Below are 26012 nucleotides of genomic sequence, written 5' to 3' on the forward strand. Positions count from 1 at the left end.
CGCGATGCAGCGTGGATTAGGGTGGAATTCATTTTTGAATTCATCGCTAATGCGATTACCGCAAGGCGGACGCTTTCCCTTTTTTTAATATTTCCGTCAGCGGCGTTTACTCAGCAAAGCCTCCGAGACTGTAGGAGAAGCGGAGAAAACAAGGAGGGGGTGGGGGGTGATGGGGGCTGGGTGGTGTGTTTGTGTTTGTGTGTGTGTGTGTGTGTGTGTGTGAGAGTGAGTGTGTGTGTGTGTGTGTGTGTGTGTGTGTGTGTGTGTGTGTGTGTGGGGGGGGGGGGGGTGTGTTGTTGGGGGCAACACAAAACATCCCCCCTTTTCATGGCATGCTAATTATTCAGTATCTCACTGGCTCAGATCAAAGGCGGCGGAGTAGATGATCTCTTGCTCTCTTGGTTTTTTTGTATCATTAGACGAGTGAAAGCCCAAATTACTTCTACGCGTGTTGCACAAAGAGTGAGTCCAGTTAAGGCCTCTGTGAGCCATTTAGTATGCTCTGAAAGGACAGCCTAAAATGAGAGCGAGAGAGAAAGAGAGAGAGAGAGAATGAGAGAGCTCAGGTTAGTTAGAGGTACTCTGGAACCGTTTAGTGCTTGTTATTCATGCGGCTATGACCGTTGCTGTGGTTACTGCAGCTGAACTAATTTGCATAGTGGACATGGCATGTAGGCAGATGCATGGCCACAGGACGAGGGAAGCCATTGGCCTCCGAGCCATGTGAATTTATCTGTGGTGGGTCAGGCGTGAGCAGGCAGCATGAGATATTGGCCTTTGTTTGCCCTGACTGGGTTGATAACTGCCCATTTAGAAGAGGGTTAGGTTAAGGGCTCTGCTGTGTATGAGGGTTCAGTGAAATGAACTTTCAAAGCAAAGCGGAGAGAAGGAGATTTTTTTTTCTGGCGGGCGGAGAGAGAGAGAGAAAGAGAGAGAGGGAGAGTGAGAGAAACTTTTTCTTGTCTGCCGAAAATTTCTTTCTGCCCTGTTTTTGAACCCGACAAGCACAAATCCCACTTCTCACGAGGGGTGCGTGAAAAGAAAAGGAGATGATGGAGGAGAGGAGGGAGGAGAGGAGGGAGGGAGAGGAAGACGCTGGGAGGGGGGTATTTGGGCAAGACGGAGGATGAGAAATAATCTCATATAGCTTGAAATCTCTCTGGAAATACTTTGAGGGGGTGGATGAGAGGAGGCTGGGGGGTGGGGGGTAAGGATGGGGGTGGCAGGGATGTGTGTGTGTGGTGGGGGGGTGTGAGCATTTGAGCTTGTTATAAATATGAAGGGCTGAGATGGCATTTTCATGCTGCAGCACTGCCCAAGGGACTTGGCCTTGGCGTGATTAGAGGGGTGTTTTGTGTCGTGTGTGTGTGTGTGTGTGTGTCTTTGTGTGTGAAGGTGTGTGTTGGCATTTGATTTCAAGCACACCCGTGACACCACAAGGCAAATGAAGACATCTGTGCTGGAATCAATGGCGTAATGCCACGCACCAGCTGGCCAGATGCTCTGTCTCATTTGTTAAGCGTTGTCTCCTGGACGCACAGACTCACACAAGTCCTCTGCTCACCAGAATTATCCTCTCTTTCCTGATGTCTTTTGGTGCATTAGGAGGTGTGTGTGTGTGTGTCTACAGTATGTGTATATACAGCATATATGTATGTGTGTGTGTGTGTGTGTGTGTGTGTGTGGGGGGGGTGCATGATATATGGTATACTGTATGCATACATGCATTGTGTGTGTGTGTGTGAGTGTGTTTATACCCACATGCCAGCAAATGCCTATATAATCTACACCATCAGCAGTGGTCGGATGCCTGCATGTCAGTACTGAGCTGTTCTTTCAGCAGTCTTGCATCAGCACCAGGCCTTGTCTACACACATCACAGAGACTTTTGAGGCTCAGTGTACTCACTGCGGTTGCATGGCCCCCCTGAACCCTCCATCTCAGTATCTGCTGCTCGTACAAATACTGTCTGTGCCCCTCACTGCGCCCCTTTATGGCTGCTCTTAAAAGTCAAAAACATCGAGAGAGAGAGAGAGAGAGAGAGAGAGAGAGAGAGAGAGAGAGAGAGAAATGTTGACGAGAAAAGAGAAAGGGATGCAAAGAAAGATGAGAAAAGGAGAGAATAACAAAACGAGAGTGAGGATGAACAGTGTAAGTGAGGGCAAAAAAGGAAGAAAAAAGAAGTGAGGGAACAAGAACTGCAGAGGGCAAGTCAGACAGCGTAAGAGTTTCATTAGTGCGCTGCTCCAGTGACGAGGAGGGCGTGGGAATAATGATAGGGTAGCATTGGACGGCTGAGGAGGCCAGAGGGGGGGTGGAGGGGGGGCTCTGGTTGGGGTACGCAGCAGGGGAGCACCAGAGCGTGCAGGACGACGTGTTAAACAACCAGAACACTTTAATCTAACGGCTCGCTCGCTCTCCTAGTGCGGCCTGTCAGCTTTGTCAGCTAATTATAAAGTAGCCACGCGCCCAGCGAAACAATATCACCCCCAAATACCCCCCCCCCCGTTCTCCATCGCCTCGCCGCTCACTTTGTCATCCTTGTCTCTGGATGCCTCCCGTATCCTTTTATCTTTACCTGCCCCTGGACTTATCCACCAGAGTGATGAATTTGTCTTTGGACAGAAAGGAAGAGGAGTGGCTAGTTGTGGGCAGAAAATGTTAAAGCAGGTGGATTTAGGATTTGTCGCAGTGTGGTTTGACCATATAATGACAGTTTTGTCTTTTGCTGGTCATCGTGTTGGAAATGAAAAACAAATGTGCACACATTTTTTTAATGTCCCAACATGATGAAGTAGTTTGCCACAGGGTCATATTGAGCAATGAACTCTAAGTTCACCTTCATGGTGGTGCTGTGAATGGATATTTTTGGCGCCTAAGGCATGCTGTACAGGACCTAATGTACTAAAGCCCACGGAATGTTCCAGAACAAGCCAAATCAGCACAAAATCCCTGATGACTGATGCCAGACAGGCACATTGACACGATAGCTTGATTTATGGCTTGTGCTGAGCGGCCTCACGGTCAAAGGTCGTGACACACACCACAAGGCTTTAGTTTCGTTTGAACGACAGCGTGGAAATGGCGAGGGCAATAGCACACTTCAGTCACACACCTCGACGGATGTGGAGAGAGAGGGACGACAGGAAGACATCACCTTGTCAGAAGTTCCGAGAGAAGAAGGGGGAATCGGGTCGGCATGTCAGAGCCCTTACGAGTGTAAACGCTTGTTGCCGGGAACGACAGAGAGTGACAGAACGAGCCTGAGATGGGTTAGCCTAACACTTTTTGAAAGTGCGTTTTTCTTTCTCTATCTGCCTCTCTCTCTTCTCTCTCTCCTTAGGGTCTGCTTGCTTGAATGAATGCAGTAGAACAGACACATGACGTGGGGTTGAAGGTATACCCCCTCTCTTCTCCTCTCTCCCCCTCCCTCCCTGCCTTCCTCACACTCTCTCTCTCTATTTCTCTCTCACTCTTCTTTTTTCTCTCTCATCTCTCATATTTTCGCCTCTTTCGCTGACAGAAGCATCTGGAGGGATGGGCGGGGGGTGGGGTGGGGTGGTGGGGGGGACCAGTGGGGGGAAGGGCTGTCAGAGACATCTCTCTTTCTTTCTCTCTTCCTTTCTTTCTCTCTCTCCCCCAGTTTTCTCTAACCCCCCCCCCCCCCCCACCTACACACACACACACTATCTGAGATCAGAATCCCCAGAGATAAGAAGAGCATGTCAGTGCAGTGCAGGTGAAGTTGAGGGCTGTGTGTGTGTGCGTGTGTGTGTGTGTGTGCGTGTGTGTGTGTGTGTGTGTGAATGCGTGCGTGCATATGTGTGTGCGTGTGTGTTCATGTGTGTATTTATGTGTATGTATTGGCACCCCACTGTTTACTTGTCACTCTGTCTATCACCACACTGAGTGTGTGTGTGTGTGTAAATGTGTGTGAAAGAGTGCAAGGGAGCAAGCAAGCAAAGGAGATATAGTGAGATAGATGGTATGTTTCTCTCATTCACACACACACACACACACACATACACACACACACACACACACACACACACACACACACACACACACACACACACACACACACTCTCTCTCAGCCATCATGAACAGCTTCTCAAACACCACCCCCCATTGTCTGGCGTTCTGTATTTCTGGAGGATGCATGGCTCTGTGTCTCGACCCTGTCTCAGACCCCCTGAGGGACACACTGCTCAGGCAGAGGAGGCTTCAGTCCTCCAGGCAGGCGGGCGGGCAGACAGACGGAGGAGTGGGTCAGGGTGGGGTGGGCTTGGACTCGGGAGCGATGATGGCGTGGGGATGCTGAAACTCCAGCTCCAGACCCAGCCACGCTGGTCTCCTACCACCAGGGCCTCTGCGTACCAGCAGCTCTCTCCCCGGCAGGTAGGGTGGTGGTGGTGGTGGTGGTGATGGCGGTGGGGGGTGTAGCTGAGCGTGGACAGAGAGGAGGGGTCAGACCCCGCGGCACCACGCTGCTAGACTGATGGGAAAGGGCCGCCGGGTCAGTGCTCAAGCCGCGCGGCACACTTGCTGCCGTGCCTGCCGCTCCGCAGAGCAGGAGAAATGCATCACGGCAGACTGCGCTCCCCCTGCTCATTCCACCCCTCGCTGCATCCTCCCTTCTTCCCTCTCTCTCTGTCTCTCCATTTCTCAGTCTCTCTCTTTGTTTCGCTTTTCCCGTTGCTCTTGTAATCGCATGTATATACAGGCACATACACCTAGTGGCCTCCGCCTACATACCATATATACACTGTACTGTACTGTACACACACACACACACACACACACACACACTGTATACTGTATATATGCATATACACATGCACAAGCACACACACACACACAGCAGTTTATGTATTGGTGTCTAGGGTCAGTCTGGCCTGAGGGAATGACATGCATACAGGCTTTTACTCTCTCTCCATCTCTCTTTCTCCCTCTCCCCCCTTCTCTTCCTCTCTCAGTAGATCATTTGGTAAGATGGGAAGTGGTGTTTTACACGTCTGGCTGGTGATGAAGGCAGGTCGTTCCTGCTCCTGCAGTTTTCATGAGCCCATCAGCGGTAAAGGCAGGAATGTACTCTCCTCCCTCCAACACGCCCAGGGCGTCCTTCCGTCTCTGAACTCTCTCTTCCGCTCTCTCTGGCCTTTTCATTCCATCCTCTTTCATTTTCTCCATCAAGCCAACTGTCTCTCCTGTGCGTGGTTAAAGATATCACTAGAGGCTAGGGCCCCGAAGAGGTGCTTGTGTCTCCAGTGTGCGTGGCATCTGACCTCCACACACACACACACACACACACACACACACGCACTTGTGTGTGTTTACAGACTGACATACTTCAATAGACACGGAAATTGCACGCAGGGGTATACAAACTGATTAGAATGAGCATTGCATGATAAATGGCCACACGCACGCTCACTCACAATTGGGAGGAGAGATCACAGATGCACGGTTTACAAAGCCACACACACACACACACACACACTAGAGAGATCACCAACATGCTGCAGGGCCTTTAGAGAGTGACTCCTGAATTCTCATCAGCAGATTTGCCAGAGATTGCAGATTAGGAGCTCCAGATTAGTGTTCTGGTCTGATTTAGAACCTCCCAGGCACAGTTTTTGAGCCCCCCCGCCCCTCGTTCCTTCTAAGACTAAGCAAACAAAATTACACTGCAATTTTTTCCCCCTCTTCATTTTTTTTTCTGTCCCTCATTCTTCCTCCCCTCCCTCTCTCTCTCTCTCTCTCTCCCTTGCCCTTCACCTCCTACTGATGCCTTTTTTGAAATTGTGTAATATCTTAATGAATTAGCTCCCCCCCTGTTCATCTGAGATTGAATAAGGAGGCTGTGCGTTTGATGACGGCTGAGTCTGATGGGTTGGGCGGGGGGTCTAGCTGGTAGCGGTGGATGGGGGGAGGGGTTGGTATGTGGGGGGGGTTGGGGGGGGTAATTTGATTTGGATTTAGTGTTGCTCCGAAGAATGACACAATTTCTCTGCTGCGCCCCGATTAATCCGGATTTAATTCAATCTGGAGTCGCCTGAAATAGCCGCGCGTGCCCGGGCCCTGCTGCTCGGCCCCTAATCACAGCTGCACCTGGCGCGGCACGCAGCACGCCGCCGCAGCGCTGCCATCAGCGATTTCCTGCCACCGCCGCGCCATTCAGATGCACGTCACCTGCAGGAGGGGTCGGGGGAGGGGGGGGGGAGGGAGTGGCGCGGCGCTACTGCGGCTTTATCTGTCCCTGTGCAATCGCTGCCTCTCCATCCATCCATCCATCCATCCATCCACCCGCATGCTGCATCCCTCCCTCTCTCTGTCATTCCCCCATGTCCTGCTTTCCCTCGGCTCTCCATTGCAGTTGCTCCCTCTTTCTCTCCCATCCCTGCTTCTCTCTGTCACTCTTTCCACTCATACTCCTCCTTTTCCCTAACTTCTGCATCCACTCAATCTTTCTTTCTTTCACTCTTTGTTTGACGGTCTTTCGCGTGTATGCTGTCCCCCTCTCTCTTCCTCCATCCCTCTCACTCTCTCTCTCTCTCTCTCTCTCTCTCTCCATCTGTGTCTGCATTAGCATATCCGTCTCCCTCTAATGTATGCCACATTTGCATATGGTATGCAACTGCATCAATCTACATTATTAACATATCTCTTACTCTAGCATCAGTCTGTGTTGTGTCATGTCCTCTTACTGTCACTGCCACTCCTCTCCCTCCCTCCTCAGCATCTGGTCCAGCCCCTGTGCTTCCCCCCTCCACCCTCTCCACCTCTGTAAAAAAAACATCCAGCACTCCTGTCCAGCATGACCTCTGTGTCTGCTTCTAGAACAGTGTGTGATGCTTGTTTTCCAGCTGAGGTGCACAGCAGTTTGTCTAGCCATTCAGGGGAATTCACAAAAAAGAGCATAACAAGTTACTAGCATGGAGTCAATAGCGGTGGCCTACTATTCACTAACCCTGGCAAAACCTGTTCCACAGCTGCCAAGCTGTATGTTGGGATCCTATGGACTTAAATGCATGCATTCTAACATACACATATCATGAAATTGCATAGAAGCTATTTTATACAGTAGGTCTGTAAGCTAATAATAAAGTACTGTATCTATACTCATGTAAAAACAATATTGCCCCCAAATACCCTATCCCCCTGTTTTTTCATTGATTCGCTGCTCACTTTGTCATCCTTGTCTCTGGATGCCTCCCGTATCCTTTTATCTTTACCTGCCGCTGGACTTATCCACTAGAGTGATGAATTTGTCTCTAGAGAGGAAGGAGCGGCAGTAGTTTGGGGCAGTAGTGGATTCAAAATTTGTCAGAGAGTGATTAGACCATATAATGACAATTTTGTCTTTTGTTTGGAAATTATGGGGGGAAAACTGTTTAATGTCAAAAAGTATATATTTTTAATGTCTCAACTAAAGACAAGATGGATGGACGGGGGATTGATAAACTTTACATTCACCTTGATGTTGATGCTGTTTTGGTCCCAAAAGCCCAAATCATACAGGATCCAATATACTAAAGCCCACAGAGGGTTTCAGAACAAGCAAAATCAGCACAAAAACCCAGTGACTGACGTAGGACAGGCACATTGACAAGGTAGCATAATTTATGGCACTACATGTTGTGTCCCAGGGTCAAGGGTTATGACACACGCCACAAGGCTTTTGTTTTTGTGAAGGACAGCTCGGAAATGGTGAGGGCAATAACACACTTCAGTCACACCTCCTCGGGCGCTGAGAGGGACGACAGGAAGACGTCACCTTGTCAGAAGTTACGCAAGGAGAAGGGGAACAGGCCGGCATTGTCAGAGCCCTTTGAGTGTAACAGCCTGTTGCCGGGAACGACAGAGTGATGGACAGGAGTCCAGGACTTTTTGAAAGTGCATTTTCTTTCACGTCTCTCTTTCTCTCTAAGAATCCTATGGACTATGGAACATAAACAGACATAACTTATGAAACATATAAGGCTATAAGGCACATGTTTACACACACACACACACACACACACACACACACACGCACACACACAGTACACACACAGAACACACACACACACACACACACACACACACACACACACACACACACACACACACACACAGTATTCCAGTGAGCAGCTGGGGCTGACTCAGGTTTGGGTGCCTGCGGTGAAAGCTAACAGGTAGACAGACAGCACAGGAGGCTCAGAGCGAAGGCGTGAGTCATTTGAGTCAAAGGTGTGAAGACAGCAGACGTCTCCTCATTCCGAACGTCTCCTGCCGAGCTTGTGCTTCTTGAAGGTAAACATTCAAAGACAGAAGCTTTTTTTTTGAGTTCCCCCAGAGACACCATTTGTTTACATTAGAAATGCATCAGGATTGATCAGCGATGCGTTGAAATAATTTTGCCTCTCGCAGCATTTGCATGAAGTTCTTTGAAGCCTGATGAAGGGATGGAGATAAAATGAGAAAACGAGTGGATGATGAGCGAAGGATGAGAGGATTCCAGGGGATGGATGTGGGGATGGGCGCTATGTGTGCTATAGGATGCATGCGCCCATAACAGCACATGCTTACAGCTGCTCGAGCGTCTACATGTGCCTAATCGTTATTGACAGTACTAATTGCGATGTGCCGTGACAACTTGAAGCCGACTCAACCTCCTCCCTCCTCACATTTTCTCTGCAATTAGCCCCTTATAGGTAATCTTGACTACAGCTCCAGGGGGGTCTGTCTATTGCGACGTGGCTGGCTAGGTGATGGCTGTCTCTCTTGGGCCTGCGAGAGCTCCACTCAGACCGCCCTTGAGGGCTTTGGAGAGACAGAGTCACAGCCCCCCTGACAGGGAGGACTGTTACTTGGAGGGATGGGCTGGATGAGATGGTGGAGGTGACAGGCTGTCGCTGTCCCTCGCTGTACATGACATCAACGGACACACACACACACTTTATCTTACACACATACATACACACACACACACACACACACACACAGAGCTGAAAACAGAGTGCTTCAATGACTCAATGTCTGTCTCAGTTTTCTTTGTGTCTGTTTCTTTTTGTTTCTCTCCCTGTCTCACTCACTTGGGCTCCACTGATGTGTACACACACACACACACACACACACACTCATACACATGCACACACACACACACACACACACACACACACACACTCATACACATGCACACACACACACACACACAAATATCTCATCATGACACGTTGTCACCCTCTTAAGGCATCTCTCTCTCTCATGCCTACTCTTCCTCAGATTGCGATGTGTCCTTTCTCTCTTTTCCTCTCTGTGTCACGTCATACTCACTCGTGGATACTGATTATAGAAGAGTCTGTCTGTGTGTGTTTTGGTCTGTTATCTGTTCTATCTCAGACTCTCTCTCTCTCTCATATTGTTACCACACTGCACATATCGGTAAATACTGTACATATCTGTCTACAATCTTCATAAACTTCATATTTATTCTGTTTTTTATATATTACTGTTAATACACTGCATATATCTATATTATTTTTTACTACTCTTATGCTACTGCTACTACACTGCACATATGTGTACATGTTGTTCATACGTTGTTCATACTGCATATCCATATCTATTCTGCTCTTATAAGGTTACTACTAATACACTGCACATATGTATATTTATTTTATATTACCGGTACTGTAAATCATACCACTTTCTTAATTGTATACTACTGTCTACACTGCACTATCTCTTATATTGTGTATACTGCACCACCTGCCTATACTGTGTATGTATATCACATTGCACTTTTCTGCTTTTTCGCACTTTTGGTTAGACGCAAACTGCATTTTGTTGTCTCTGTACTTGTACTCTGCACAATGACAATACAGTTAAATCTAATCTACGGTAATCTAATCTAATCTAATCTGTGTTTTTCTGTGTCTTTCCAAACCCTCATTATCATAGCCTCTCTTCCATAATTCTAATACCGGTATCTTTCAGACACAACTGTCCGTGTTGGTTGCCAAATACAGTTTTTAGACTTCTATCAACTGGAAGAATCCCGGGTTTAAAAGCATTTTCATGTACGAGGCTGTCCAGTTCTCGCAAACCTATAATTTGATAATTTGATGTGATGCTAATTGCTACTTAGTTGTGGACTGTGCTGTTATATAAGTATAAGTATATATACTCTTTTGATTCCATGAGGGAAATTTGGTCTCTGCTTTTATCCCAATCCGTGAATTAGTGAAACACACACAGCACACAGTGTACACACAGTGAGGTTAAGCACACACTAATCCCGGTGCAGTGAGCTGCCTGCATCAACAGCGGCACTCGGGGAGCAGTGAGGGGTTAGGTGCCTTGCTCAAGGGCACTTCAGCCGTGCCTACTGGTCGGGGTTCGAACCGGCAACCCTCTGGTTACAGGTCCGAATTGCTAACCAGTAGGCCACGGCTGCCCCAAAATATTCCACTGGAAGGGTATGAATTATTAGTTGCAAAGTTAACGTTAGTAAACAAGTAGTACTAGTGCAAGTAGAAGTTATCGAGTCGGTGATGGGTCACACAGACAGCAAAAATAATCTGATATGGGTATAGACCAGTGGATTTGGCTCCACAGCATTCTGTGACAAATGCAATGAGACCACTTCAAGAAAGTTTACTTCCAGGTAGTTAAAGCAGAAAAGAAATACTCAAAGATGTAACATTCTCTTTTATTTTTCACTTGCATGTTGCCCATGGGAAGAAATTTAATTTAGCATCTGTAATATAGATTTTATATATTGATAATTCAGCTGTACTGTATATGCTTTATATTGATTTGACCTGTACACTGCAATCATCTGGTTGGTTGCAATAGATGCAGGGTGATCGCATCACCTTATATAGAAAATTCTTGTTGTGTCTACGGCAACAACGGAGATCTAATATTAGAAGTACGATTCACTTAGTACACTTAGCACGTCAGCCAACATACTGTGGACATACTGTAAGGCCCTGGCTAGGTACTGCGTTACCTAGGAATGCTATATACCGTCCATCTTTGAGTGTATGTGTGTGTGTGTGTGAATGAAAGAGAAAAGGAACAGGCTTGTGTGAGAATATATTTTTGAACAAGGTTGGTGGAAAGACAAAAGACATGCATACATATGTCTATATGAGGAATAGAGAGAACGAGTGTGTGTGTGTGTGTCTCACGCTGCATGTGTGTGTGTATGAGAGAAAGGGATAGAGAAAAAGAGGTATTAGGAGAAGGACGGAACACAAAAGAAAGAGAGGTAGGGCTGTAGAGAGAAAGACACCAGAGACTGGCGCAATCCCTCCCTGCTTTCTGGCCACTCTTCTCTGCACAAATCCCCGACTCCCTCGCGCCTCGACGCTGCAGCGCTTTGATGCCCTTTGAAAGCCAGAAGGAGGAAACAGAGAGTTTCGCATTAGAGTGGGTACTCTCTCTCTCTCTCTCTCTCTGTTTCTCTCTGTCCTTCTCTCTCTCACTCGCTCATTCTTTTTTTGGTTCTCTCTGAAGTATACCAGCTCTGTATCATGGTGGCACAGTTCCAGAAGGATAGGGGCGTATTCGTATCTATGGGCGAGAGTGAGAAGAAGTGAAGGACAGAGAGAAAACACAGACAGAGAGAGAGAGACAGAGAGAGAGAGAAAGAGAGAGAGAGAGAGAGAGAGAGAGAGAGAGAGAGAGCTGTGTAAGTGAAACTCCTGTCCAAGCACTGCTGCGGTCAGCTGCTGTTTCCCTCACTGGAGAATATCTGCAGTCCTCAGTCCCTTCCTATCCCTCCTCAAGTCCCTTGAGCCTAATATTACTAAAACCATGCTAAAACTTGTCAAAAAAGTGTTTCTGTCATTATTCCAATCGAGTTTACAGTACAGCCAAGGTCCGCATTTCATATTTGATATTCTATTACTTGTTTTTATTATATAAGATCTAATTACATAACATGCCATATGCTTCTTTTCACTGATGTAGTGTTGTTCATGTGGGCTCAATATGTCCTGCCCTGTATCATTATGTGATCACTTGACATTAGTCTGTCTCTGTTTTCAACATTATTTTTATAGTTACATCCTGTAAACACCTAGAGCCACCATTCCTTTCCAAACTATTTTTGCTACTGTCACTAGCCTACAGCAATTACTTTTAATATTGCGGTTGCTTCTGGGGATCAAATACTATTTTTATTTGATAACCTATTAATGTATAATTATATGCATATTTCTCATAATTTACATTTTACATTTACAGTGGATACTCCTTATGCAGTAATGCAGAGGCTGTAATGTATATGTTATGAGCATGTTTGGTTATTTGAAAACTAAATGTAAAACTTACATATGAAAGACGTAAATAAGAAGCACAAAACCTGTTGCCGTTGACAGCGGTAATTGTATGTTTCAGTGGTAATTACATGAATATATTTGACCATAGAACATTGGGTAATCCCATTCAAGTCAATGAAGCGTTCTACTAGCATTGTGAAGAGCCGTATAATAAACACATATAAAACCACACACCTTTTACATTTGAGCACATTTTACATTTAACTAATGCAGACACTTAAACATTTTAGAAGAGGAACAATTCTGATGGGTTTGAATCTAAATTCTCCATTTGGAGATAGGAAAGAAATTTCCTCTGAATAGACATGCTTACTAATAGAATGCAGAGCTTCCAGGAACAGAGGTTTTTATACACCACCATCTAGTTTAGAAAACCCTTTCTGGTTGGGTACACAGTTGTTAGCGTGTTCTTGTCATTAGTTTTTGTGATACTGACTCTATACAAATTGCAAAATTGAACTGTTGACCCTATGCTGTGTAAATCAAAGTTCTTTAAAGTCTCTGAAAGTTTTCTTTGATCTCAGTACTCTAACTGACAAACCAAAAGGGGCTTAGATGCAGTGGGACTCTGGGGCTCAAACAAATAGTTCAAAGGATGCTTGTAAGTGTGGGTTCATGAAACTGAATTGTTGTGTCTGGGCTGCTTTGTGACTGAACTCTTGACCCTGTGTTGCCCTTAAAGACATGTAGTCTTAAACTTCTCTCGCAAATAAAAGACAGGTGTTACATGGCAAGTTTGGAGTATATGGACATTTAAAACAATGGAGAATGGAATAATTTCAGCAATATTAATGAGGAAGATATTGAGTGATGCTGGGCATGGAGACTGTGCTGAAGAGCAGATGGGGTGTGTGAGGCTTTTTGGTTTAAAGTAAGAGAAGACACTCATAAACTAAATCCGTAGGGTGTAAACATGCATCCACATTGTGTAACAATACAGACTGGCATTTGAATTTAGAATTTTAGCAACTCTGAAGCGGCTGACTAACAGAGACAAGTGATCATACTGTATATGTATATATCCCAATATCCTTTGAGATTGTAGAGAAGAATCCTATAGAATAAACACCTTTTTCCTACCCCAGTAGAGTTACATCATCATGGTCTTCTTGTTAAACAGCAAATGGAGGCGCGTTCATTTCCCCTGTTTCTGCTGCTACCACTCTCATTGCATCTGAAGCCATTGCCACTGATGTTTTGGCTAATGATGCTATTGCTACCACTACTCTCAGGGGGAAAGGAGGTTTTGAAAAATAGCTGAATAAAGAAGAAGGTAACAAAGCCACTGAAATGAGCAGCTTAAAAGATTAGCTGGCATTAGAGATGGCTAATTTTCCACTGAAACCACTCCGCAAACCCTCAGCTTGACAGGAGCTCTTCAAACAAAGACAGGCATTTATTCATTCATTTATGCATCTGTTTACCTGCATTCTGTTTTGTCTGAGCCTAAGATGGCAGGAATAACAAGCCATGATGGCTAGCATTAGAGATGCGTAATGAGATCGCTAACAGAAGAATCAGACGAGGTGATGGGAAGGGAAAAATGATTGGATGATAGAATATCCTTTGATTTCAGCAAGTTGTAATCCTTTAGCATCTGTCATGGCACCCCTTCTTCAAGCCAGCACAATGCGATGAAGGGAGGAGGGAGGAAGACGATGTGGAAATTATAAAAAGTTGAGGAAAGGAGAGAGGAAGATTTTAAAGTAGCCAGTAGGCCATTAAGGTCATAGGCTATAACTCTTGTGAGAGAGAGAGAGAGAAAGAGAGAAAAGGAGTGTGAGAAACTAGAAAGAGTGAGAAAGGAGCCTCGTCCAAAAGTCCAAAAGAAGCATAAAAATACAGGAATCATCTCCGCCATTCTTTTTGGGGCTTCTTTGAAAGCTACTAAGCAGTCTCAGAAGACAGAACGGGCGAGAGGGAGGGTGCAGGCTGGGTTCATGGAGAAGTCAAGGGAAAGGGGGAGACAAAAGACAAGAGGAGGCAGCCAGTGCCAAGACAGACCAGGCAAAAAAGAGAAGCTATTTATACAAGCGGAACACATCTCCCATTGAGCAGGCTTAAGTGTTTATCTCTTCGCTCTCTCTCTTTTCTTTCTGTCGTTATTTCTTTGCTTTTTCCCTCTGCCTCTTCTGACAAGAGAAGATTCCATAACCTCCCCTTCGCCCCCTGCTCGTTCAGCCCACAGCGTTACGGTGGATTTGGATGGAGAAAATACAAACTGGAGAGACTTCGATGGCGCCTGTCCACCCAATTGTAGGCCCTATGTCCACTCTTCCTCTGTCTTGCAAGGTTGCAGTCTGTAATACACTGATTCAATATATGGCCACTGTGTTACCTTGGCCACCATTTTACGTTTACAATGTTGATGTTGCCCCTGTGAAAATGTGCAATTCATTGACAGTTAATAATTTTATATGGCAATATCCTAGCCTGGGTGCCATTCTGAACTTAGTCCCGCCCACAACATTTGAGGTCGGAAAGTTCGGTCTGGCATTGTTCCATTGTGGAGCAGGTGTGCTCGCTTAGATTAGGCTTATGTTTGAAACAAAAACGCTGTGGCTAGAAGGATACATGGCTTTTAAGACCCCATATGGAAAATGCATATTATTTAATGAGGTTTTATCACTGAAAACGATTATTTCTGAAAACTTTGGCCAAAGTTGAGATGTGGGAAAACTCGTGGTTTCACTTTCATCAAGGGAAAACAGCGCTGTTGCATTGCCACATGTTCCCTCGTTCGTTTGAAATCTCTGAGTGACCACCTGTTCGAGGGATTTGCAACAGCCTTTCCCAGCTGTTTAACATGTTTGTAGCATATCAGTGTTCAACAGAATTATTTGTAAAAACGGAGGGGATATAGGCTATCAGTTTTTTCCTAATAGCCTACCCTACTACGTATCTCTTAGATTTCGCTAATGAGTGTTGTAGGCTAGGAGTTATTGATGGCACCTTTTACAAAAGACCAGAAAACAATGTTAAGGCATTTGTGGAGAAGAAAGATGGTTTGTGTGTTTTCTTCCTACACCTCACGGTAAGCTATTTCTTTGCTCTGATTGGTTAGGTCTATCCAATTGAGTGCAGAGACATACGTCCCAATGGAGCAGTATCAGACTCATATTCTGGCTAGAATTGAGTATGACTACGTCAGGCTAGCGATATCCAACAGTTTTTACCCCACAAAGGATATGTGTTTTCATAAACAAACAGAACTAACATAACATGGAACACACGTAACGTGGTATTAAGGTCACAGTTAAACCTTAGAGTGGATCTGCAGGTGATGTGAAGAACATAGTATGACCCCATTGCACATGTAGGCTACCTTTTAGTAGCCTATGATGGATAACACAAAGAACTAAAAGTAGTCATTGTTACCATCTGACCTCTTTTTCTTGCCCTGCCCTTGCAGAAATGTGACAGGCCGGTTTCTGTTGCGTGTCTAAAAGTGTACTGTATGTGAGTGTTATGTTATGTTGCGCTTGCCTTTATGTGTTTGCCTGCCTATAAACATGTCACGTGACTGCTACAGCTGTGTGAGCATGCAGATTGCAATGTTTGAGTGTGTGTGACTGAGGGCACCGATGTGTTGACATATTGGCAGTATGTGCTCAGTGAGATAATGTATGTGTGTCTATGAGTTTGCCCCAAGGCAGATATACAATGTGTGTACATTTTTGCATTCCTGTGCATCTTTGTGTGTATGTATGTGTGTGTGTGTATGTGTGTGTGTGTGTGCCCGCTGTCTGAGACTTGTCCCTGATGCCACGTCTGCCGTCTCAGCTCCGAGTTATGTTTTCATTGTGCCTGTCAGATTTGCAGTAATCCGTTGGATGAGTGTAACTGCTGGAACAGGGAACGTGATGCAGCGTGTAGCGCCTTGCTTCGCAAATCGGCCAACAGCTAATCCCGTTTCTTTGACAAATTGGGCTGTGGTGAGACCTACTTCTTCTCTGACATGGTGGATGCAGTTATTTTTGCATAGCATGCTTCTTACCTGCAAATCCCCCCATTTTACAACTGTAATATTCAAGACAACATAAATTCTCTCCCGCAAACTGTTTACATGTTTATGATTATTGCATAGCTTATAAATATGAATCTAGGACTGATATAATATTGTGCACTTTGTGTCAAAGCATGTTTGGCTACGGTATGGATTTTTCATTTGGTTCAATTCACCAAGAGATTTCACAATCAGTGTTGTACAAACAGTGCACAAACAACCAAACATACACTCTCACTGTCTCTCTCATTCACACACAAACTCTCTCTCTCTCACACACACACACACACATACATTTACAGGCACATTCCCAGGCACACCGCCACAGACCAATGGACACTGTTCACATATTAAAAAGTAATAATGATAAAAACTAGCTTGCGGCAAAATCCTAATCAGACACTTTTCTGGCTATAAAGTGTTTATCAGCCACTGCTTGTGTGGAAATCGACTGCAGCTCCTCGCTCCCCTGAGCTGACAAACTTTCCGCTGTGTTCCCGTCCGCCTCCTTTGAGATTTTCACTTTTTGAAAAAAAAAAAACCCAGTGTAATTTGAACGGCTATTTACACATGTCTCGGTGTGTGTGAGTGTGTTTGCGTTTGTGTCGGTGTGTGTGTGGGGGTTTGGGAGGGTGATATAACTAACGCAAATGTTCCATTTCTGTCAGATCTCGCCCTGCGTTGGCGGGTGCATCAGAAGACTTTGAAAGAAAAGAAGACTAGATGGAGCGATGACGGATAGATGAGGCGCAAGCCCTACAATCTCACAGCTGATCTAAGCCCCATCATAAACCAGGTGTGTGTGTGTGTGTGTGTGTGTGTGTGTGTGTGTGTGTGTGTGTGTGTGCATGTGTGTGCGTGTGACTTTCTCCCTATGTCTTTACTTTATGTGTGTTCATGTGGATCTGCCTCCATCTAAGTCTGTGTGCACGCGTGTCTGCCAGCACATGCATATGTGAACACACGTTTCAATTCTTCATGCTTGTCCGTCACAGATACAGATACGGCATTTATTGATTACACACTTGCACACAAACTAATGAGTGTGTGTGTGTGTGTGTGTGTGTGTGTGTACAGTATGTACATTTGCATTACATGGTTATGGATGCATCATTTGTGTAAAGATTATTGCGGTGCTGATATGTGTGTGTGTGTGTGTGTTTGTGTGTGTGTGTCTGTGCGTGTGTGTGTGTGTGCGTGTGCGTGTGTGTGTGCGTGTGTGTGTGTGTGTGTGTGTGGGTGGGGGGCGTAATGCGAGAACGAGAAGAGGCATGGAACAGATCCCTGGGGGCCAATAAACTCTCTTCATTAAGAGTCATGCGGATAATTGGTCTTGTGCTGGTGTAAATCGGAGAGGAAATCCGTGCTGACTGCTCTCTGAACCCCAACCCCACCGTCTTTCTTCTTCGCTCCCTCCCACGCTTAACGCCATCACACACAGGTCCCCAGAATTAAACTCGGACCCCCTCAAGCCTTCAGTTATCTCACACACTCTCACCCTTATCCATGGTCACACACACACACACACACATAATCTTTCAGAATCTTTTCTTCTCAGTAGCACACCACATACATACTAAAGCATATGCTTTCTCATTCCCACAATCAAACGAATGCTTTTACATAAATTACTATTACTGTATCTATTCTCTCTGTCCAGGACAAACACACACACACTCAGCCGGTTACCTGTGTGTCTGCTCATTCACACACTCATGCTTACACAAAACCCAGAGTTGGAGAGAGAGACGGGTTGAGAGGCTGAGGAGAAAACACACACTAGAAACACACACACACACACAATAACAAATGACCAATCATCCCAGTAGTCCGCTCCTTATCAGCACTACTCGAGCCGTTTGAGTGTGGTCTCCAGAAGCTGAAGTGGTATTGTGAGAGTCTGATGCGTCTGAGATAAGATGGAGATGGGCTTAACATCGAGGGCATTACTCAATAAAGGGCATTCAAGAGGCTGTGAATGTTTTAGAGACCGCCTGTCCTCCAGGGACTCTCCGTGTGTGTGTGTGTGTGTGTGTGTGTGTGTACTGTATGTGTGTGTGTGTTTTGTGTGTGTGTGTGTGTCTATGTGTGTGTGTGTGCGCATGTGTGTGTGTGTACGTGTGTGTGTGTGTGTATGTGTGTGTGTGTGTGTGTGTGTGTGTGTGTATGTGTGTGTGTGTGTGTGTGTGTGTGTGTGTGTGTGTGTGTGTGTGAGAGGTGTGTGAGAGGTGTGCAGCGTGACACACCACATCACTGCCAGAGCACACGGTGGAATAAAGTGTGAGCGTGGGAGCTGTAAAATATACAGGGGGACTCATTGATTAAATGCTGCAAAGTGCTAGTAATTCTCTGGGCCCAGGGAACAAACTGCGCTCTCTCCATTATTCATGCCAGTGCGTTCCTTTCTGTTTTTCCCCCTCTCTTCCCTCCCTCCCTCTATGCCTCCTCCTTTCCTCCCTCCCTCTATGCCTCCTCCTTTCCTCCCTCCCTCTATGCCTCCTCCTTTCCTCCCTCCTTCATTCGGCATTCCTTCATTCTTTTTTTCTCCACCTCTCGCAGGTTCCTGTCGATGAGAAATAATGAATTGCGGCGAGTGGCCGAACCTTCGTGCATGTGGCTTTCTGTGTGTGTGTGTGTGTGTGTGTGTCTGTGTGTGTGTGTGTGTGTGTGAGAACGTTTGTGTGTGTGTGTGTGTATTTGTATGTGTGTGTGTTTTGTGTTTGTGTTTGTGTGTGTGTGTGTGTGTTTGTGTGTGAGTGTGTGGGTGTTTGTGTGTGTGTTTGTGTTCCCCCGTCATTATTCAGTAACGATATCTGCAGACGTCACATGTATGGCACTTAGTCTGCCCTCCATTTACCCTCAGCTCACAGCTCACAGCCATTTGCCATAGAGACACCTCGGGGGAGTGCTCTCACCTGACGCTCTGATTCACCGAACGGCATTTTGGGTAACTTGGATGGGGTGCAGACCCAGCATGACCATCTTTCAGACGCAGCATGTCATGATTCATCTTTGGGGTGTGGTGGTTGGGGTGGGTGGGTGGGTGGTAAAGCAAGGAGAAGGAAAGCTCCTAGCAGCATTCATTGCCTGTAACTCTGAGTCAGTGTTATAGGGTGGTGCCTGGCATGATACAAGCCCACATACAAGAGACCCATAACACACGCGTCATGCAGGCATAGGAAAGGAACGGGCACCCTTACATTAACACACACGGAGATGCAGTGCCTGAAGCACACGTACGTATGCACGCAAACTAGTGGCATACACACACACACACACGCACACACACGTACAACCACACACAAACTGGCACAACCATGGAGACAAACACGCAAGCATAGGGATTTGTCTCGGGGGTAAGCCTGCCGTCAGCCGCGTCCCAGTCCCTGAGGGTTCAGGGGGGGCTCTGGTACCAGCTCAGGACACGCACATTCACATGACACGGCCTACACTCATTTCTCTAGGCTGGGATTACACTCACGTCAGGAGCTGGGGAGTGATGAGTAGGAGCACCCTACAGGGGACGCTCTCACAGACTCTGAGGGATCGAGAGAGAGGGATTAAATATGAAATGTGGTTCACCCCATAATCAGAGCGCTATTTGCACTATTTTTAAGGGACTGAAGTAAGGATGATTTTTGCATTGTATCATATATCCAATATTTTAAGGTAAACTTAAATATGCATTAATACATGTACATATGCACAATATGCAAATATTCCCTTAAGTGTCTACAGAAATTAATGTAAATTGCACGAGGGACAATTTTCAATATATTAGTTTAAATCCTGAACATGTGTTTTTAGTTTGAATCTGCTTGAAAACCTAATTGGATGTGCTCTTACTCACTCCAGATTGCCAATGGAAATGAGACTGGCAGGAGGAAGCAGGCTTGTTTTATTTTAGGCACTGACGAACATGTGTCATCAACTGGAGGAGTCAAGTCCTCTCAGTGTGGCTCGCGGATGTGTGTGTGTGTGTGTGTGTGTGTGTGTGTGTGTGTGTGTGTGTGTGTGTGTGTGTGTGTGTTTGTGTGTGGTATGCCACACACACACTGTCTGTCTCTTTCTCTCTCCCTCCCTCACAGAAGCACACTAACTCACATACACTTACAGTCACACACACACACACACACACACACACACACACACACACACACACACACACACACACACACACACACACACACACACACACACACACACACACACACACACACACACAACTGACTTGGCCTGGCCTCTTCTTTTGCCTCCTGCTAAACTTGGGCTCTCTTATCGGCTCCTAATCGTTTTCATGTTTGGCTCAGCAGTCGGTCTGTGGTCGCAGTTTGAAGCCCGGCACTAGAGAGACAGAGAGGGAGAGACACAGAGAGAGAAAGAGAGAGAGGGAGAGAGATTGTGTAAGGAATGAAAAAGTACAAACTCCCACTTAAGATTCTGCTAAGGCAAACAAGCCCCCCGCACCCCCCCCCTCAATCTCTGTGTTTATAAGAGGAATGAAATGCTCCTTCGTTCTTCAAAAAATGTATTTTTCCTCTCCTTTTCCTCTTCACCGAGCTGCTGTCAGATGCTTCAGGAGCCAGTGTGTGGTCTGTGATGTGTGTGGGGCGGGATATGTGGGGGTTGTGCGTATAATGGGATGCGTATAATGAGTGTGTGTGTATGATTGTGGTGCTTTGGTGTGTATGAGACAGTTTGGACTTTCTCACTCACAGTGTGTGTGTGTGTGTGTGTGTATGGCATGGTGTGTGTGTGTGTTTGTGTGTGTGTAGTTGTGCATGCCACTCTGTGTGTGTGTGTGTGTGTGTGATGTGCTAATGAGGTACTAATGATGCGCGCCCGCTTTTAATCTCACATGGAAATCTCTTCATCAGTTTCAGTAGGCAATTTAGAACACAAACCCCCTAGATTAGTCATGCATTCATCTTCAGGGGGACCATGAGCATGTGTGTGTGTGTGTGTGTGTGTGTGTGTGTGTGTGTGTGTGTGTGTGTGTTTGTGCGTCTGTATGTTTGTGTGTCTGTGTGTGTGTGTGTGTGTGTGTGTGTGTGTGTGTGTGTGTGTGTGTGTGTGTGTGTGTGTGTGCGTGCGTGCATGCATGTACTTGTATGTTTGTTCATGTGCGAACAGCACAAATGTGTATTGAAAAGATGCTTTGGGTATGGTGGAGAAGCAGACACACGATGATTATGATGACAAAACAGTGAGAGAATGAGAGACTGTGGAAGAGAAAAGGACAGACCAGCAGATGTATGAAATAGAGCAGATGTATGAAATAGAGCAGATGTATGAAATAGGTAGACAAATGTATAGATGATGAATAAACAGAGAAAGAGTCAGATTTGACATTTGACAAGCAGACAGGAAATGATAGATATGGAAAAGGACAAGAGAGAGTTGTTGGTTAGTAATACCTGCACACCTCTTATTTCCCCGTCCACCTCTTCCTCACACACCCCCCCCCCCCACACACACACACACACACACACACACACAGACATAGAGACTCCTCGCTGTGCGAATGGAGGCGGCCATGTCACAACTCACGGCACCGGGTAGAGGTGGCCCCCGTTGCGAGAGAGCTCTTCACACACTGGGGGGGGGATTGAGAGAGTCGCTCTGATGGGGTCAGTCCGCTGGCGTCCAGGGGAGCGAGCCGGCCCGCTCATTAATGTCCACTTATGTCTTTAATGTCTTTGAAGTCGCTCTCTGAAGATGAAGGCCAGCTCTCTCCTTTTCCTCCCTTGGTCATACACACACATACACACACACACGCACACACACACACACACACACACACACACACACACACATTCACACACACACACACACACACACACACACATTCACACACACACACACACAGACACACACACACACACACACACACACATCCTCTCTCTCTTCGCGCTCTTCCTCTTTATCTGTCTCTCTTTATCTCTGTCTCTCTTTATCTGTAGTTTTTGTAATGCAGTGGGCCTCTGCGTTGGCGCCTGGTGGGGAGAGATGAGAGGTTGTCCTCGTTCTCACCTGGTGGAGGTGGGAGAGGAGGGATAAGGGTAAGGTGTGCACTGCCCTGCTCCTCCCCTGCACCTGCGGGAGGCAGTCAGCCAATCAATTAGCTTCGCCTTCCCCCTTGGGGAGGTGAGCCCGCCTGCCGGTGTACTTTGATTCGCCAGAGAACTTCCGGATGACATTCCTTGTCTCCAACACCAACTTCTGACAACTTAACTTAATTTCACTCAGAGGTGGCTGCCTGCCGATGAAACAGAAGCTTTTTACACATTCTGTTTATGACAAAACCACTTGTAAAAGAATCCAAAATGTTTGAGCTGTTCTTTTTGACACTATAGGCCCTAATTTAAATGACAGGCAAAGTGCCTGAAGTCGGAAGTTAATTTAATTACTATTCAAAGTCTATGTGCTAAATTATTACAGAGAAACACTCTATGCACAAATATTAGGGGGTCAGCTCAATTTAAGCCCCCAGAGTCTGTAGGTTCCAATGATTTTAAAACAGCAAAGGCATGACCCAAAGGCATGACGCCAAATTTAGCTTATTGCTTTTGTAAAACCGATAACCTCACAGTTACTAATGATTACTACCTGGCAAGATTTCATGAAATAAAGGCACAGCATCTAGAAATGTAATCATTCTTCCACCAAGAAATATATTTCTTGTATCAGAATGGTTGCCAAGCAACGTCGAGACACAGCCTTTCTCATTTTTCAGTTATATAGAATGAAATCTGGTCAACATGAAGGGACTTTGCACTATACCCATCATTTAAATTCCACATATGTGTTTGAAATAATATAGTTATGACCGCCGCGCATGTCCAAATTTCCGTCAATGATTCCCGGGACACTGAAAGACCGGGGTAGACGAAACTTGGTGGGCATGTAACCCCATATGGATAGCATGGAACCATCGTTTTTCGTTTTGATCTGTAGCCCCCCCGCTGGACTGCACCCCCCGAAAGGAGGGTAGGGCAGACACAGTTTTCTGTGAATATCTCGAGAACCGTAAGGTTTAGGAGGACCATTTTTTTTTTGTATGTTGATCTCAAGGGGCCATGTCAACCCATTCCATAACCACTCATTTCATGTATAGCGCCACCTAGTTAAACACAAAAAAGTAAAAATGAGGTGTTGTAATCGTAGGTATCTGTGACCTAACATAGTCAAAACTGCACGAAATTGGAAGTGTAGGATCATTATGACACCCTCTGAATGCACGCCAAGTTTCGTGAAATTCCGTTCAGGGGGGGCCACACAATAAATTAATTTATGTTACTATACACCAATTGGCCTGTAGGTGGCCGGAGACAGTTTTCTGTGAATATCTCGAGAACCGTAGGGCCTAGGAGGTCCACCTTTTTTTTGTATGTTGATCTCAAGGGGCCATGTCAACCCATCCCATTACCACTTATTTCATGTATAGCGCCACCTAGTTAAAAATTAAAAAGCAAAAAATTAGGTGTTTTCATCACAATATCTCTGGCTGACATGGTCAAAACTGCACGAAATTGAAAGTGTAGGATCATTATGACACCCTCCGAATGCATGCCAAGTTTTGTGTACTTTCGTTCATGGGGGGCCTTACAATAAAACAATTTATGTGTACATTTAGTGACGTACACCAACAAGGATTCCCGGGACACTGAAAGACCGGGGTACACAAAACTTGGTGGGCATGTACCCCCTCATGGATAGCATGGAACCGTCATTTTTCGTTTTGATCTGTAGCCCCCCCGCTGGACTGGACCCCCCGAAAGGAGGGTAGGCCAGACACAGTTCTCTGTGAATATCTTGAGAACCGTAGGACCTAGGATGACCATTTTTTCCGTATATTTGCCTCCAGGGGTCATGTTAACCCAGTTCATGTGCACACATGTGCACAAACAGATACACACACACACACACACACATTCACAGTAATCATACGTATGACCAGGGCCGGCCCGAGGCATAAGCGAACTAAGCGGCTGCTTGGGGCCTCCTGGCCACCAGGGGGCCCCCAATCGAGTTTCTTTTTTTTTTTTACATAATAAATAACGTAAACAAGTGACATCAATGAATGAATAAATGAAACAATTATCATTCAAATCAAGAAAATTATGATTTCATGATTAATATGCCTGCCTACTGCTACTGTGTCTGCCAGCCTTTGAGTCACGCGCATAAAGTAGACACCTCGGGTGCATATACAATTCGTGCAGACACTGCATCAAGTTCAACAATCGGAAGAGACGGTAATGTTCAGACAAGTCACAAAAAAGGACGTATCCCTCTGGTGCCGAAAACAGAACGAAGAAAATGACAGAGGAGGAGAAAAACGAGCAAGATACAGGTATGTTTTGCATGATTATTTACAGTATGTTTTGTGCTTGAGGTAGCTAGCTAGCTGTCATGATCTAATATAAGCCATCACCAGAGCTAAATCTCCGCCATTAACAGAGAAATGTCTCCCATTAATATATATTTATCTAGATGTATTTCAGATGTCAAGGATATTGGGATTGTTTTGGATGTTCAATCAAGCATGTACCCTAGCTCTAGGTGGGCTTATTATGTCGTAAATTAAAGTTAGCTAGCTGACTGAAGTGGACATTAGCACTACAGTAGCTACATGAAAACGTAGCTGAAGGCAAATTTACCACAGAGGGATTGTTTCTGATTTCGCACTTGAAAGTGTTGATAGTTTATTACTGCTCTATAATATGTGACATAGTGGTAAGTCTGATAGCAACAACAGACTAAGCCCAGGCTCCCAGTCCCAACCCAACCCACTGACTAGCGCGACTCTGGGCATCGGTAACGTTCCAGCTTCATAGGCAAAGATGGAACAGTACGTCCGCTCTGCTCTAAGATCTTTGGAGAGAGATGGTAGTGTTTGAGAAAATATACCATGTTGGGTGGGGAGACTTCTGTGATGAAAATAAATGTACATTTGATTAAGATAGTGGCAAGTGATGTAGCGGTGCTACCCTAATATTTAGGCTGCAGTAGATCACCATGTTAAGCGTTCACCATACTGCAATTAAGTATACTCTTTTGAGTATGCCTCATTTGCCAATAGAATATGAATTGTTACATGTGGGATTGCTTGTTATTTGAGTGTAAGTAATGATGGCAAAATAAACTCATTCTGCTCGATCAACTATGCACTTATGCAATATTTTTTTTTTTTCAGAGACACTGTTGAAGTCCTTTGGAGCACATCTCTACCTCTACCTAACTCTACCTACCAGAAGGTGAGGTTTTCTTGATGGCAAATGGTTACATAGCCTGTTAATATGACACGACACATTTAACATCGTTTTTTATTTATTTATTTATGTATTTATTTAATCATTGCAGATTCGTCCACTGCAGAGTTGCAGATGCCTAAAAACCAGGAACGAAGTAGGAATAATTATCTATTTTTTGGGACATTTTATTTTTGATTATTAATGTTTGTCTATTTTGTAGTTGAAAATTGCTCATTTAATGCACATTTGCGGATTTGTTCAGCAAATCTGTTGAAAAACAAGTCATTAAACTGATGTACTTGTTTACAACAAATACAAATGCTGTTGTATTTTGTTATTTGTCAATTCAACTTCAGTAAACCACCCTTAGTGCTTCACTTTGAATATGAATGTTTCAAATAAATCTGTGATTTT

The sequence above is a fragment of the Alosa pseudoharengus genome, unplaced genomic scaffold, assembly GCF_046254945.1.
Source record: "Alosa pseudoharengus isolate Yale_2024_CS ecotype anadromous, Long Island Sound unplaced genomic scaffold, YU_APseudo_1.1 YU_APseudo_1.1_scf_23, whole genome shotgun sequence".
Lineage (NCBI taxonomy): Eukaryota > Metazoa > Chordata > Actinopteri > Clupeiformes > Clupeidae > Alosa > Alosa pseudoharengus.